Here is a 15,634-nt window from a genome sequence, read left to right on the forward strand (position 1 = left end):
GTGACAATAGAAACATCTCCCATCTAGAAAAGAATGAAGCTCTCTAAAGAAATTGCCTTTTCATTCAAGAAGTAGATATATTCCGCTAACTACACAGTTTGATGAAGCTTAATGACAAAGTGATGCAAAAGACTGCAAACTCTAGGCAAGGATCCTAAAAATTGTGGAACAAGCCAGAAGTCGGTATTTTGGCAACAATCTTAGGGTGAAGTTACCCTCTTTTGCCTTCAAATTATATCAAGGCAGTGAACCTCAACTAAGCTTAGAAGAGTCTGAAAGAAGAACGTATCCTTCTCTGCAGTGGCTTCAGTAAAATAAAAAACTGGACTAACCATAGTCTTTACTGGTGCCAGCCAGACCACAAAGTGTACCATCAACTCCACTGTAAGGTAAAAGCTACTGTAATTTTAAAAGAATATTGATTATATATCCTGCCCCAGAAATGCTACAACCTGACTTAGGATTTCTCATTAACTAGGTCTTCTTACACCAGTTGTGATTATTTAACGAATGATACCAGAATGAGAAACATCAGATTACTTTCCAGAAGATATTTACAAAACTCAGGGATATTCTAAGCTCATATAAGCAAGCATTATTATTCTGAATAGCACTACAAGCTGCCCTCCATCCACAGCACCATGCAGGCTGTCATTTTTGTAGTTAGGATTCGTTTTGCAGTAAGACTTAACTGTTCTTTCAAGTGCACTGTACTGCTAGTTGTTGTCACAATTATTTATAACCAGGGACATCCATCTCCTACTAACCTTCTGTTCTGGTCCAATACACAGGAAACAGTATTTGGAAGGCTGAAGTGCATTTATAAGAATTTCAACTTGATATTTTTTAGCCAGATTCTGCCCTCTCTGTTTCACTGCAATCCCAGAGAAGTCAAAGATGGTATTCAGTCTTCCTCTCCTGTGTGAGTGCTTGTATAAAAACTCAATTTTTTATACAGGGTCGGGACAGCAAATGAAGATGCTCAACTAAAGAAGTGTTTTTTCAAGAGACTTGTAAAGATGAGACAACTAGTTGAGCTTCTTCTTTAAATTGTATCATGAAAGTATTGTAGCATTTTTTATTATTTTTTTTTTAACACCAAGAAGCAGTGGAATAGTGCAGGGAACACTCAATGTCAAGAAACAATCTATCCCCAGCTTGGCAATGAATTATCCTACAACCTTGAGAAAGTTACTTAACTGTTCTGTGTTCAGTTTCCCCATCTATCAAATGGGGATAATGATACTCTGTATAACAACTCTGAGGTTCTTTAGAAAATATATTTCCATTTGGCAACTCTTAAAGTGCACTGGAATCTCTGAAAAATACTGAGAATACAGAAATAAGTATTGCTTGAAAGGTTTGTTGCAATATGTTAATACAAGTCATACCTTTCTTGTAAGTACTTTGCATTGTGCTTAAGTGTTTCTACGTACTGTTTAAGTGAATCAACTACAATTATCGTACCTATAGTATTCTGCATTTGAAGATACTACAGGCTTTTAGTTTTAACTTGCAGCAAGGAATCTTTTTCACTGTCCTCAGTAAGAAATGGACTGGGCCCTGTATTTTTTTTCTAACACCTGCAACAATCTTTCGGTTTAAGTATCATTGCATTCTTTGGAATATACAATAATTAGGAAAGTCAAAGAGAAAAACAGGAACTTTGTGTCCTGCCTCCCCAACATTATTTTCGGTACCTACATGACACAGATGCCACTGACGACTCACTCTTACTTTGAAGTACAAGAAAATATATCCTGGTAAGAGACTGACTGTCATTCAAAGCATCCTTTGAAACTTCTTAAAAACTGCAGCTGAGCTTTACATCTGGAGATGTTTTAATGACTATTTTTTTCTGTACTTTTAGAGCGCAGAAGAGCAAATTCATTACATGTTGAAAACTCAACATACTTCGTAGGCTTTAGATATTTAAATAATTCTACTTCTGAAAGTTTGTCTGCTTAAATATGTGCTCTTAGGGTATAATACAAAAGCAGCTGGACATACACATTGTAGGTCAAATTCCAAGTCAATGATCAGTTAGTTATATTTTTTACGACAACTGCTTTAGAGCAGAAGAGAGCTTTTCCCTTAAATTCATATTACAAAAATGGGTCCCAGAGATTCTCAAATAATCAACCTTACAGATGGGACCAAGTATGAAAACTGCCAGGCCCCCAGAATATTCTTTTCTGGACATCAGTAATGATCAAAACCAAGAGATCAGAACTGATTAATCACCAGTTTAGAGACAACACTCATTACAAAGCAAATGCTAAAATAATTGCATTACTGCAGGAGAACAAAGTTGGGGGGATTCTACAGCCATATCATCTTTAATAAGTGCTTCATTCACTAACTTTGTAATAGAGAGAACAGAATTTCTGTCCATCAATTCTATCAATTATTGTATCATATTTATAGCAGATAAAAATTTACAAGCATTGTTAGATAGTCACCTTATCTCCAAGTAAAAAAAAAACAAAACACCTACATATTTGAATACAAAGGCAGCAAACTAGATTGTATTTTTCTTATCAAGATTAATATAATGTATTAATACAAATAAGACAGCTAGATAAGAGTTACAACAGCAACGAGTGAAATTTCCTCCGCTTTCAGGTATGATTAAAAAAGCAACACCAGAAATATAAGCAAAAGGGGAAAAATAAGGTCATTCAAATGAAGATAAGTTTAAAAAATAAATAAATAAATAAAATAAATGGTCCTGAACCTGTGGTAAAACCATGAAGACAAAGCCTACAAGAAGAAGGTGAATGAGGTGGGATGCCCTCAGATGTTTCACAGGACAGTCTGTGGATGAGGGCAATTGAGTGGGAATGTGGAATTCCACAGGTAATGTTGGAGCTTCCAATGTCTCCAGCTCCAGTGACTAATGTGCATGTGTAGAGAAAAAACTACTTCAAACAGAACTTTTTACCGATTAAGTCACTACCATAAATCTCAATATGTTCCCTGCCATATTGGCAGCCTGTCCTTTCTTCCTTTTAACTGTGGGCCAGATCCTCAGCTGGTACAAGTTGGCATCACGTTTTGTTGCCTTCCGTGGAGCTAAGCCAACTGATGCCATCTGAGCATCTGATACTATATTTCTGTAGCAGTCAAAAAAAAATAATGATACAGTGGCATTAATTACTGCACCACCATGTCTCATAACCTCATGGCAGAGGTGGAAAGACTTCTCATTTAGAGTCACTGATCAGCATGCAAACTGAAAGGGTCACTTGGCATTCTAAGCTCAGTTTGATGGCCATCTAGCTACTAGGATCTATTTTTTTTTTTCAATTCCACAAGTCACTGGTAGTCGTTCCTGACACAGGAGACACCATTTCTCATTTTCCCCAACGGATTCAAATACTTAAAATTTGTTAATCCAAAGGTGTTTAGTAGTTGTGCTATATCCTTAAAACACCATGAGCTATTGCATCCAAAATGCAATGATCTAACACACAGAACACATACTGGGGCAGACAAAAATCCATTTAACTGAGAATCCTCAGTCCTACAGCCAGCAGCGGATGCTAAGGGAAGGCGGGTAAGCACATATTCATCTGCAAGCTTTCTACTACAAAGTAATAGCATGCCAGAGATGCAAACTGAAAAATACTTGAGGTTATACCCACAACTCAAAGTCACAGAATCATGGAATCATTTAGGTCGGAAAAGACCCTCAGGATCATCATGCCCAACCAAATACACCTATACTTTTATTTGTAACTCTTACTAAGAGTTCTACAGTGGCAGCTACACAGAGTCATGCTCACCGTGGTATGCAGAGAAATCAGAAGATGGAAGGCAGCCCTCTTTCCAAGGTCCAGAGAGACAGCAGTAAGAGAACTCAAAACATTATCTTAGTCTTTCCATATCTACATTTTTTAGCGCTTGGGTTTTGTTGTGCACATCTTTGTTTGTTTGTTTGTTACTCCTGCAAGGCCACACTGCCCTGTAGAGCTAACTAGCCACACTTCCATGGCCAGTTGGAATAAGGGCACTGGATTTCTGACACCACACTGAGAACCTTGCCTCAGACACCAATATTCTCTGCTTTAGGATCTTCTTATAGAGAAGATGGTCATTTTTTGTTTCAGCAAAGGGTGAAACGGGGTGCAGGACTCATTATGGACAACTGCATGTTGGTTTTGACTACTCTCTAACAACAGCCTGACACTCACAGTTTATGCTCTTCGTATTAAAAAAATGTATATGCTGCATTTCAGTGTAGAAGGAAATAACCTTAACAGGAAAATCCTAGCACCCAAATAAAACTCTTCGCCGATGAAATGCCATTTCCTACTTTCTGACCAGCACAAAAAGGTGTAGCTTGGGGCTTTAAAGAACAAGGGTGGCTCAGATACTCAGACATCCAATAAAAGCAATGATCACTTGCATCAACCTCTCACATATATCAAAATTTTCATTAACTCAAGTAGGTTATTGAGGGTTACTGTCTGTGTGTTTGAAGGAAGGAATAAATGGGAAATCTCACCGAATCTATCTTGGCCTGCCTGTATTTGCATTTCTTGCCCTTCCAGTATTCCCTACCATATAAAATTATCCCTTCTACTCCTAAGTTGTTTTGTTTTAAGCACTTTATACCCCCCAAACACTCAACATTGAGATCTTACTGAACATTAAACTAGTGGATTCCCATCTTTGTCTTTAAAAGGGTAAAATAAAAGTAGTAATCTATTAGACTAAAAATATTTTTTCTTCACTTGCTCGTTAGAATTGGCATGTTACAGCAGCATGCACATGCCTAACAAACTTCCAAAAGAAGGACTGGAAGTAATTGAATTCATCTAGAAGCAAATGTAAACTAAATGGCCTTATATTGGCTGAAGTGTATGTCCCAGAATACAAATAGTCTGCTATGGATATAATGTAACTACCTGCTAACAGGAAAAGACCAAAACATAGGAAGATACATCCTTGGCTTGACTGACCTCAACAGAGGTTTTGCCTGTGTAAGGACGAACCAAGAAATTTAGGGATTTAGCCATAAAAGAAAAGCACTACCAGGAAACAAAGAAAGAAGAAAAACAGTGAGAGAAGGTAACATTAGAGAAGACAACATGTAGGGGAAGGATAAGAGTAAACAGGAAAATGCGAGGCGATAAATAGGAAACAGGAGAAGCAATGGACACATTGATTTCTTAAAGCTTTTAAAGGATTGACTGCGAGTCTCTCTGCTCAATACATATTAGTGTTTAATATGCCAAAAGACAAGTAACTGAATTTCGTTATATTAAAAGGAAAGCCTGTTCTGATTTGGATGCATTTCACTAAGTTCCTCTCCTCATCCATACCAAAATGGTAGTCTCCAGCTTTCTCTTAGCCTCCTCCCCCACTTGTACTCATAGCTTCACTCTCCCTCTAGCTCTCATTAAAACGGTTTGCTGATGAGAAGGAACCATTTTTTCCCTTGCTAGTAATGGAAAAAGCAGCAACAGCCTCTCTTTTCTCTCTCTCAGGCCCCAGCTCAGCAAGGAATTTTTATCAGAAGACTGCTGAATTGACCCACAGAGGAGCAAAATTTGCAACTGAGAAGTAAGGAGTCATGTGACAGCTGAATTTCCCTCCAGCCGTCTGTTTACATACCAGGAAGATGCCAGGATACTGGTGAAGTGTGCTCAGCTTCTTTTTAAAAAATCCCTCTGTGATAAAACGTCTTAGCAGCCTAGCACATTTGCTATTAGGTTCTGATATTACAAATGAAGGAAAATGATGGGAGCTCTATTACGATCATTCCAGAGAGCATTCCACAGGGAACAACTCTGGATGAAGAAAAGAAATTATGGACTTTCTCTCAGAGATGAGCAGATCTTAATGTGGCAGATATGATCCACACGACAAAAGGGTTTCAAACCTATTACATATCCAGTAGAAAATGTAAGAGAATTTTAAACAGACACATTCTGCTTAATTCAAATAAAATTAAACCAGTTGATTAAGAATATGTCTTAAACTCAACATGAAGAGTACCATCCATCTTTAAAAGTCTGGCCCCCGATCTCTGTATATTATTCTTGGCAGAGATATGTCCACACTCCGTCATTTTGTCTTAAGTCGGTCTTAGGACCCAGCTGTTCTGATATTGATGAAAATGGAAATTTAGACCTTGAAATATTTCATTTAACTATTATTTAAGAAATATTATTGCTTAAATGAGACGCATCATTCACAAAAAAAAAAAAAAAAAAAAAAAAAAAAAAAAAGAAAAAAGAAAGAAAAAAAAAGAAAGAAAGAATAAAAAAGCTCAAAAAATCTGCTTTTTTGTTCTTTTTCAAATGCATTATCTGTATCCAAATTTTAAAACAATCCACAAATGTGTTTAGTCATCCTTACCACAGGGGAAGAATGTAAGTAGGGAATTTCTGCCTGACAAAAAACCTGCAAAGTGATAAAGCTTCTAATTTTGACTTCAGTGGAAATTTTGCTTGAGTATGGATTCAAAGGATTTGGCCTATGCTTTGCAGATGACTGGGATTCAAGCATATTATTACTTAGATAATCGTTTTGCTAGAATCATCAAGTGTGCTCTTAAAAGGACTGGAGGGAATGAGTTTGACGAGAGATCAAAGAGATCAATTATTATTGTGTCCAGTAGACATAAAGTGTCCATTGGACACCAGCTGGATGGGCAGAAGAGAGGAATTAATCCAATTTAATTTTAGGGTGCTAACATAAAAAGTAGAATAATTTCTTTCCTTCCCAAAAGCATGGTTGGCATTTATATTGCCATTTCTTATGTAATGAAACTTTCCTAATATTTATTATTTATCAAAAATACTAGTTTTGAATGTTTCCCTAGGAAGATGATGAACCTAATTTTTATTTTTAGTTATAAAAAGGGGGCAGCTCTTTCTAGCAGGCCAAATACTGAAATCCTTTCCCAGCATTTAGACTGTCCACTGTTACAGATGCAATGTGACCAAGATTCCCCATGAGAGCTAGCTAGTAAGTCTGGAGAAATCTGGCCAGGCATCTTGATAATGAAAAGAAATATACAGGCTGTGCAGCCTCATAACTTTCATGTCTGGAGTCTGTTTCTCTTTTTTTTTTTTTCTCTCCATTGAGTGTTCTTTCCCTTCTCTGAAAAGATGTGGAAGGCAACCAGGAAAAAAAAGCAACAATCCATCACAGAGTTGATCTGAATCTCCCCAAAGAAGCAGACAGAACAAATGGCTCCTCAAAAGTAAATCCCAGGTGAAAGCTCCATGTTTCAGTTTTGTAGTGCTAAAGAAGAGAAGGGATGCAGATATTTACTCCGAAACAACCTAGCCTCTAAACTTGTATTTAGAGCTTGTAAGTAGCTCTTCGTTTAGCCTTTGATTTTGCTAGGTAGTAATAATTTGGCACTATTGCTCAGGGTCCATCACTTTTATTTGCTAACTATATGTTATAAACAACTTACATCTACACACGTCATTGCAGAATTTGGCCATGAGATCTTGAAAGTAATGTGCAGCGCTATGACTCAAATCTGATACAGGTTTCTTCAAAACCTATTCCATCAAAACTCTGTGAAACTGCAAAAAGGATATGAAGATAATATTGATACACACTGCAGCTGGCTACACAAAGATTTGTAGAGGAAGAATAAGGGTTACCAGAGCAGGAAAATACTGTTAATTACTTAGCATTGTTCCTTGAAGCGTAATACCAGTATCTGGAAACTGCACATTCCTACCTGTATACCACATCAATATTACAAGGAATAAATCTTTCCAGAAGAAAGGAGAAACTGAAAAGAGAGATGGAAAAAAATAAATAAATAAAAAATGGTACTCACTAGACAGTATCTGCAGATGTTCAGCTGGTAACTTAACTTGTCTCACTCCCTCTTTCAGCAAAATTATGAGTATCACAAATATCAGATTTCTTCTCTGGCATGTCCAGTGATGGAAGTTCATAAAAATCTAAAGGATAATGCTCAGTAGAAGCCCAAAATAAGTTTGTGTTAAAATATCCACTTAATAAGAATGCCACTGTGACGGTAAATTTCCACCTTGTGTATGAAACACTAGCGTACTCAAGTTTCCCCTGTTTGTGGGGCTTAGGCAATGCTCTGCTCAGGAAGCTGAGGATAAGCCTGTAGTCCCATTATTCTGTTGTGAGTTAGCTCAGCAGAATGGACTTTTATTCTGATATGACTCAAGCAAAAAGTACTCTGGACAGATATACTACGAAACCAGAAAATATCCCACAAACAGCAATCATATCATTATTATGTAAAGTGTTTACAGGATTAGGCAGTAACAGCAGTGACATGATAACACATACTAAGGCCTCATCCTGGAAGGCTCTTTCGTCTGAATAATCCTAAATAAGTGTGTGCAGTCCTTTGCAGGGATTGTAAAGTGTGGAAAACTATGAAATTTGGTTGGAAAGAGATCATAAAGCTCAAGCACACAGTAGTGGTGCGACTCACTTAAAATTCTACAGAAAACAGAAATTCATAAATAGGATTGTCTCTGACTTTTGATCTTGTCTGTGGGACACAAGATCTCTTCCCTGAGAATAAATACACCAAAGCAAAAGCAACCCCTCCCTTGACATTTTATTATATTTCTGTAATTGTCTCGATATACCAGATCAATTGCATTTGAAAATGCAGCTATTAAACCATAACTAGACCATCTTCAGAGCCTTTGTTTGTCAATTGCATCAAACAACAATTCTTCTGCAGACAAGAAATCAGACTGTATTTTCACAATAATTGCAAGTCATTTCTGGGAGAAAGAGGTAGCAACAATACCCAAGGAAATAAAATAACACACTTTTGTGCTTTCCCATCAAAACCGATAGTGGTATGGGTTTAAATCAGTCAGAGGCAGCTACGCATGAGAGATTGCACTCTGCAGGCTCTATCAGTCAGAAGTCAAGGATACACGTCCATGATTTATCATACTTTTCATGGTAATTAGCTAGAGTGCCATTTTGCTTCCAGTAGCATCACTCAACTTTCTTTTTTTAATTTGGTCTTTTTTTCTGCAAATGAATTTACATATTTCTCAGTCTCTCATCCCCTACTATGTTTTATTTATGAATATAGGCCTTCCTGATGGTAACTTTAATGTGAAGAAGGTAGTAATTAGTGTACCTATCTGCTAAGTTAATCCCTTTCCCACAATGTCTGCAGAGAAGTTTAAGGTAAGTAACAGTTTACAGTCAATATTAGGTTTAATTATGCTTAATGAGGGTAACTGTCTCTGTTTACTAACTGCACCTAGGTGTGTAGCTCCTATATGAGTTTTTCTCCCAGCCTCATTCTGCACTGTTAATAGTGCCACTGTGCACGGTATGTGTGGTGCTTTAATGCATGAAACAGGAGAGCCAAGCAAGTGAGGCACCTGTTTCAACTCAGATTCAGTGGTAGGAGAACAGTCTTAAAACAATGGCAGCTCTGTGTAAGGAGGAAGTTTTACTGTCTGGTATTTGAGTGCATGCAGTATATTAGAGGGAAAAAAAAATAAATCAGACATTCCCCAAGCCCCTCCTCTTAGCAAAAAATAAATAAAATTACATAAAATTAAAATAAATAAAATAAAGCGCTTGTTCCCAATTTGGAGAGACCACCCCCCAAAATGTTTCCTGTAGGAGTTACTACATTCGTTTGGTTCACCTAAAGCTATGTTAACAATTCATATCTTAAAGGAAGTTACACAAAACAATGAAGGCTTCTTGTCTTACTCATATTGCATGAGCAGCTATCTTTCAGAGCTAAAAAGTTTCTAGAAACAACTGGAGACTACACCAATGTCATCTTATAACTTCATACTAGAAAAAACGACAAAAACAAAATGTCACATCCAAACCCACCTCGACTCCAGCTGCTCCATTTTTAGTCTGTTACTTCAGCCTGCAACTTCCTAAAATGATAATCTAGATTTGAGTTTACTTCATTACTTTTTGCCATAATATTTTCCTTTGTGACTTCATGTATTATCCCCTTGGGAAATTCATGCAATGGGAAATTTTTTATACATATTTATAACAGCCCATGAAAAATGTAACTTCCTAAGTCTTTGATTCCCTAGGATGCATGGATTTGGTTTTTGTTATTTTTTGTGTGTGTGTGCGTGTGTATGTGCATGCACACGCACGAGGGACTACATGTGCAGGAGAAATGCCTAAAAACAAAGCAGTTTGATTTCTGGTGAGAAATGGAACTAGAACACATAAAAATTGTTCTGTAAAAGGAGAGGTTAGTTCATTTCATTTTTCCAAGGCAGCAAGAAGCAAGTTCTGCATTCTGTTCATATCAGAGAAATGTGAAGTTTACTTAGACATAGCTTAGGGGGCTTGTTTGTATTTCTGTTTTCTTTTTTGGCCTACTGAGCACTCTGCGTGAGTCCACATGTTCCCTCCTTATTTTTGGCATTGGCAAGACTTCAAGAAGAAAAAATCTTTGGTTAGAAAATTGTTTTAAAAAGGGCGAAAACCTTCAGCTTTTGTTTTTTTAAAAAACACCCAATTATTTGAATGTCAAAGTATTAGTTACTAAAGTAAGATTTTATCTAAAGGCTAAATTCTAATTCTAGAAGCTAAATCCAGATCAGCTTGCTTTGATTGTACAGGTTTTAATATCTAAGCTCAAGTCTCTTTCTTAAGGCTTGTATTATTTCTACAGCAGGCCAGACTATAATAACCCTTACATCCCTAGTACTGGATGTTATATTCATATTACTAGATGTTAGGGAAAAGAATTCTAAAAAATAAGTGAGATTTTGTAACCAAGGGTCTTTCCTTCTCAATACTTCCCTTCTAATGTTCCAGAGAAACATGATCTAAGCATTTAAAAACAAGTCTAACTATGATGCAAAACTAAGAGCTACATAACAAAAAGTAGACACCTGTTTTCACAGTGACAGTATATTCTTCTCTTTTCCATTTAGGACATCAATATGCAAATAAACATGGACTCCATTATGGGATGAAAATTATTTACATGCACTTATAATTTTTTTCAGAGAACTAAGGAGGATTTTTATCTAAGAAAGGAGCAGAAATAGGAAGGGTCACTTTACTGTTTGAACAGAAAATCCAGCAGCTAGTTTAATTTAATGAGTTAAAAAACTACAGAATGATTCTAAGGATCTTGAAAATTTAAAGAACTCATGATTTCAAGCATATGTCATGAAAAAATCTAAGTGAGTAATGCATACAGCACTTAATATAAGTGGCCAACACCAGGAAAGGGCATATTCAAGATACTTCTCACCTGCTGGTGCCTTTCAGTTACTGCCATAAACAACGTTTGGGTGACTGAACCTGTTTAGAAAGCAAAGTCCTAGAAGTAGAGGCAACAGGATTACCTGCAGGCCACTGATGCTCAGTGTACATACACGTGTAACTGTCTCCTCAAAAATCCACAGGCAGATCTCCAAACCATAGGAAGTAGATCTCCCTGAGAGGAAGATGGAAGTGTGCATTATTATGAAAATTTGTGCAGCTCCCATCCCCAGACACTGTCTGGAAAAAAAACACCACACACTTCTCTGCAGAACCTGGGAGGATGGTGGGCTTGCTTACTTGGCTCAATGTGGATAATAACTAGGCTTTTCCCATTACAGTGTTGCCTCCATGCACCTTCCTGCTCAGACTCACCAATTATAATGAAGAACCTTGGGAGGATAAAGATTTTTTAAACTAATTGCAAGATAACCAAAGAAAAACTGTTTTTCAAATGTCCAGAGTTTGCTTCAGAAAAAACATTTTTTTTCCAAGATCTGGGGAAATTCAGTCACCTCTAAATGAATTCAAGAGTCTGCTGCAGTACAGTGTCTCAGCAGAGAGGAAGGAGGTCATGCTCCCTTGATGACCTCTGAAACAAAGATGAGAGTCTCCAGTCTTGGTTGAGGAGCTTACCTGAGAAACCTACAGTTTGATGGCCTCCAGAATATCAAGCAGGCTTAAAGAATGTGTTCAAATCATGTTTATATCTCAGGTGAGCACTTGGGACTTGAACACTGTGTTTTCACCACCTACCAATCAAACTGTTAGAACATAACTTACAAGAGAACTCTTACACATGGGAACTGAGATCTTGGGGCCAATCCCATCTCATAAAGAATATCTACATGGGCCTATAAACATCACTGTAAACATACTTTAATTCAGAGTAAGGAAAACGTTTCTGATCACAGTTCTGCAAATGACAATTAAAAGTATTAAAAAATTAAAGGCAGAATCTGTATGGAATGAAAATACTCTATGAGTGACTAAGTAGCAACATTTCTTGATCCTTTATTTTCTTCAAAATTGATTTCTTTCCAGAAAAAAAAAAAAAAAGAAAGAAAAAAAAAAGCTTTCAGCTGCTTGTCTCTCAGAAGAGACTGCCTACTTTTCCAAATTCCCTCTGCCTTCCTTAAGATATGCCTTCTGAAGGCAAAGGGACTCATATAATCCCCAAAGTCCTATTAATATCAATAAGAATGATACAGATTTGATTCAAAACAACCAGAGGGAATGGCTACAATGGGCTCAAAGCTGTTTTTCAGAGTCAGAATGGTCTGTATCATCTACTTGGCACTAAAATGTGCTTGCTGCTGCCATGCAAATGGTCCAGCTCATGCTGCTGCTGACTTCTTGCTGTCTCTCATTTTATTGTCTGCTATTTTATTTGCTGGTACAGGAGAAAGAGGGTTTGGTCTTTTAAATGACCCACATTTCTAATAGCACTGAGTTAAGCAGAAATGCTCTCCTGCTATTGATACTACTGCATTACGTAGGTTGGTCTTGACTAGAAGGTTTACAGACTTGGATGAGACACGTGGAAGGTGTTCAGTGGCACCACCACATTGTCACCATAAAAACATTTGAATCAGCTCTACGAGAAAAATAGATGTTCATCTATAGAAAGGTGGCGTAGGGAAAGAAAGAGGGAGATGCTGTGCTGAGACAGAGCAAGAGAGGGAAAGGGAGGGAGAGAAAGAAAGGAGGGAAATTGGGAAGAAGGGAGAGATGAAGGGGGGAAAGAGGGAGGGAGGAAGAAATTAGAAAGGATTTCAGAGTACTGCTCAGTGGAAGATACATATATGGAACTTTATGGGACACAGTAACGTTTTGAAGAGAAAATCTTGTTCTGCCAGATGAAGGACATACCACTCCCTTTTACAACTAGTCCCTTGCCAACCCAAATTCTACTTGCATGAACTGTGGTAGCCAAGTGCCTACTGGGTTTAAAAAAGACAACATAAAAGAAATCTGACCAGGGGAGAAAATCTGACCAGAAGCAAAAAAACAAACAACAACAAAAGAAAACAAAAACAAATACAAATACTGCCCTGAGCTATCCCCTGAAGAAAACTACCTTTCCCCAAACAAACACCAGAGATACTAACGATTAGTATTTTAATCTGTTTGGACACCTGAGTATTGACATTTGGGCAGCAAAATAACTATTTTTTTTCTTTCCACTGAAGGTAAACTGAGTCGATGAAAGAGAAGAAAGGCTTTATTACCAGATTTTGTTCTATGTCCCCAAAATGCTCATGTGTCATCAAAAATGTGTCATCTGTACCACATCCACCAGGTATTACAAGATGACTCACACTTAAGATGAAAAAAATCCAACTTAAAGGAAAGTTCCGTCTTGGCTTCCACCCCAGCAGTCAATACAACTGCATATATCTGAACAAGACCTATGGTGGTTAAATACTTTCTTCTGAATCTCAAAAGACTTCACTGACGTTCTGTTTCTTGCCCATACTTTTCTTCACTCCCAGCGGACAGGGACGTTGTCTTTTTCAGAGAGAATGTGTCAGATCATGGCCCCTGGCAAATCAACATGAATCGCTAAGAAAGAAAATTTTAACATCCTCCAACTCCACTTTTAAAGTGCTAAATGAGGAAACCTGTTGTGCTAGTGTGTTGATTAGAGGAACTGTAAATGTCTTTACCAAAATAACACATTCTCTCTCCCATCTTTTCTTTTTGTATAGGAAAGTATACACACTGACCTGGCATTGTTAGTTTTACTACAATATCTGCTGAAAACCACAGTGCGTATACATGCAGGTAAACATAAACACACACACACACACCACTGAACTTTGTGTTGGCAGCCAGACTGTGGTAACCCATGTCCCCTGGGCAGCAATCAGCTATGAAGGAACAGGAAAAAGTGAGTGTAATGATTAACTAGCCCAGTGGGCTATTATTCATGGCAGGTAGAGCAGCAGCATTGCAGACTGTGATGCTGGTCGCCTCTCCCTCTGGAATGCTGCCGGATGCCTGGAATCAAACTTAGCCCAGAAAAAAAACAGCAAATCTAATGTCAACATAAGAAAGAAGCTGAATTTCGCCTCCTGGACTTCGCATGTAAGGAAGAAACTTGCAGGAGCAAAGATTTTCTGTTAAGCTTGATGTTGAAAGGATATGACAAATATTCCCATTTATCAAATACGTATGCGTAGTTTATGGTAAGACTAATAAGGTTATTGGTATCAGCTATAGGCAATTATTTTCTATACAGCATGAAGTAAACAACTTTAATGGCAACTGGCAAGTACCAATGTTGTTCGGAGCCACCATGGTATTAATATTGGAGCAGATGGTTAAAGGGCATCCATTTAGTTGAAAGACTAAACAATGGGTTTCCCTCTAGCCAATCAGGGAAAAATCAAAGTCATCATAGCTGTTCCCCCTCTGTTGGTGCTTTACCCTGCAGTCCCCAGAAAGCTCCAGAAATTCCTGCAAAATTCTTTCCAATCTTTCCAATACTTTTCAAGCAGTGCATCAAAGGTGAGCATACCACAACACCCACTGTACTTCTCCCACTGTTACCACAGTCAGCATTTAGCAGTGAGGCAATACACTACTGCCTGGACTTCAGCTTTGGGAAGTCAAATTCAACCTGATCTCTTCCAGTTTTCAGTGATTTAACTTCATCATCCATGATAAAAAAGAAAATTAAAATTTAAGCTTATTATTATTATTATTATTTTTACAACAAAAGCATTTGCTGTTTATTTAAGAAGACCTTGAAAAAAAACTATTTATAAAAAAAAAAAAAAAAAAAAGCAAATTCCTTCTTTCAATAAACTCCTTTTCCCTCTGAAAGGCTTTGCTCTGTGTGTGGATTATTCATTTACTTTAATTATTTTGAAGTGCCTCTGTTTGAGTGGGCAGGATTTAAGTATCCACAACATCAGCGTAAGTCCTAGAACTAGTTGTTGTAAACAAAATGTTCTGCAGTGGCCTAAATCTGCATAAGTAGCAAGCCTTGAGAATTTTGGAAGTCCTTTTCCACAAAGAGTAATTCTGGGGACCCTGAAACCTATGGGACCCAATTCCCTGAGCAAATATTGTGGGACTTACATTGTATAGACGGGTCATAACTCCTCTAATCTTGAATGCAGATATAAATCCTTCTTCTCATCTAGTAGGAAAACAAACTTGTTGCTCCTATTTAAATGTGGAAAGCAAAATCTCACCTGTAAGAGGCTGGTGCAGAAAATGCAACTGACCAGACATTTTCATCTACCACAAAAAAAGGGTTTATTAGGACAAAATGACCAAGTGATATAACAGAACTCAGAGAGTCAGAACAACATACGCAACTAGGCATGTAATCAAAAACAAACAGAGATCTTTCATAATCTCT

At 37.4% G+C, this 15,634-nt stretch overlaps 1 protein-coding gene across 26 annotated transcripts in view; it reads right to left on the reverse strand.

The window, feature by feature from the left end:
• ZBTB20 (zinc finger and BTB domain containing 20) overlaps positions 1-15,634 on the reverse strand; it is a 457,627-nt gene that overhangs the window by 378,341 nt on the left and 63,652 nt on the right. The gene's annotated exons all lie outside the window — the stretch shown is intronic.

This window comes from Aythya ferina (assembly GCF_964211825.1).
Source record: "Aythya ferina genome assembly, chromosome: 1".
Taxonomy (NCBI): Eukaryota; Metazoa; Chordata; class Aves; order Anseriformes; family Anatidae; genus Aythya; species Aythya ferina.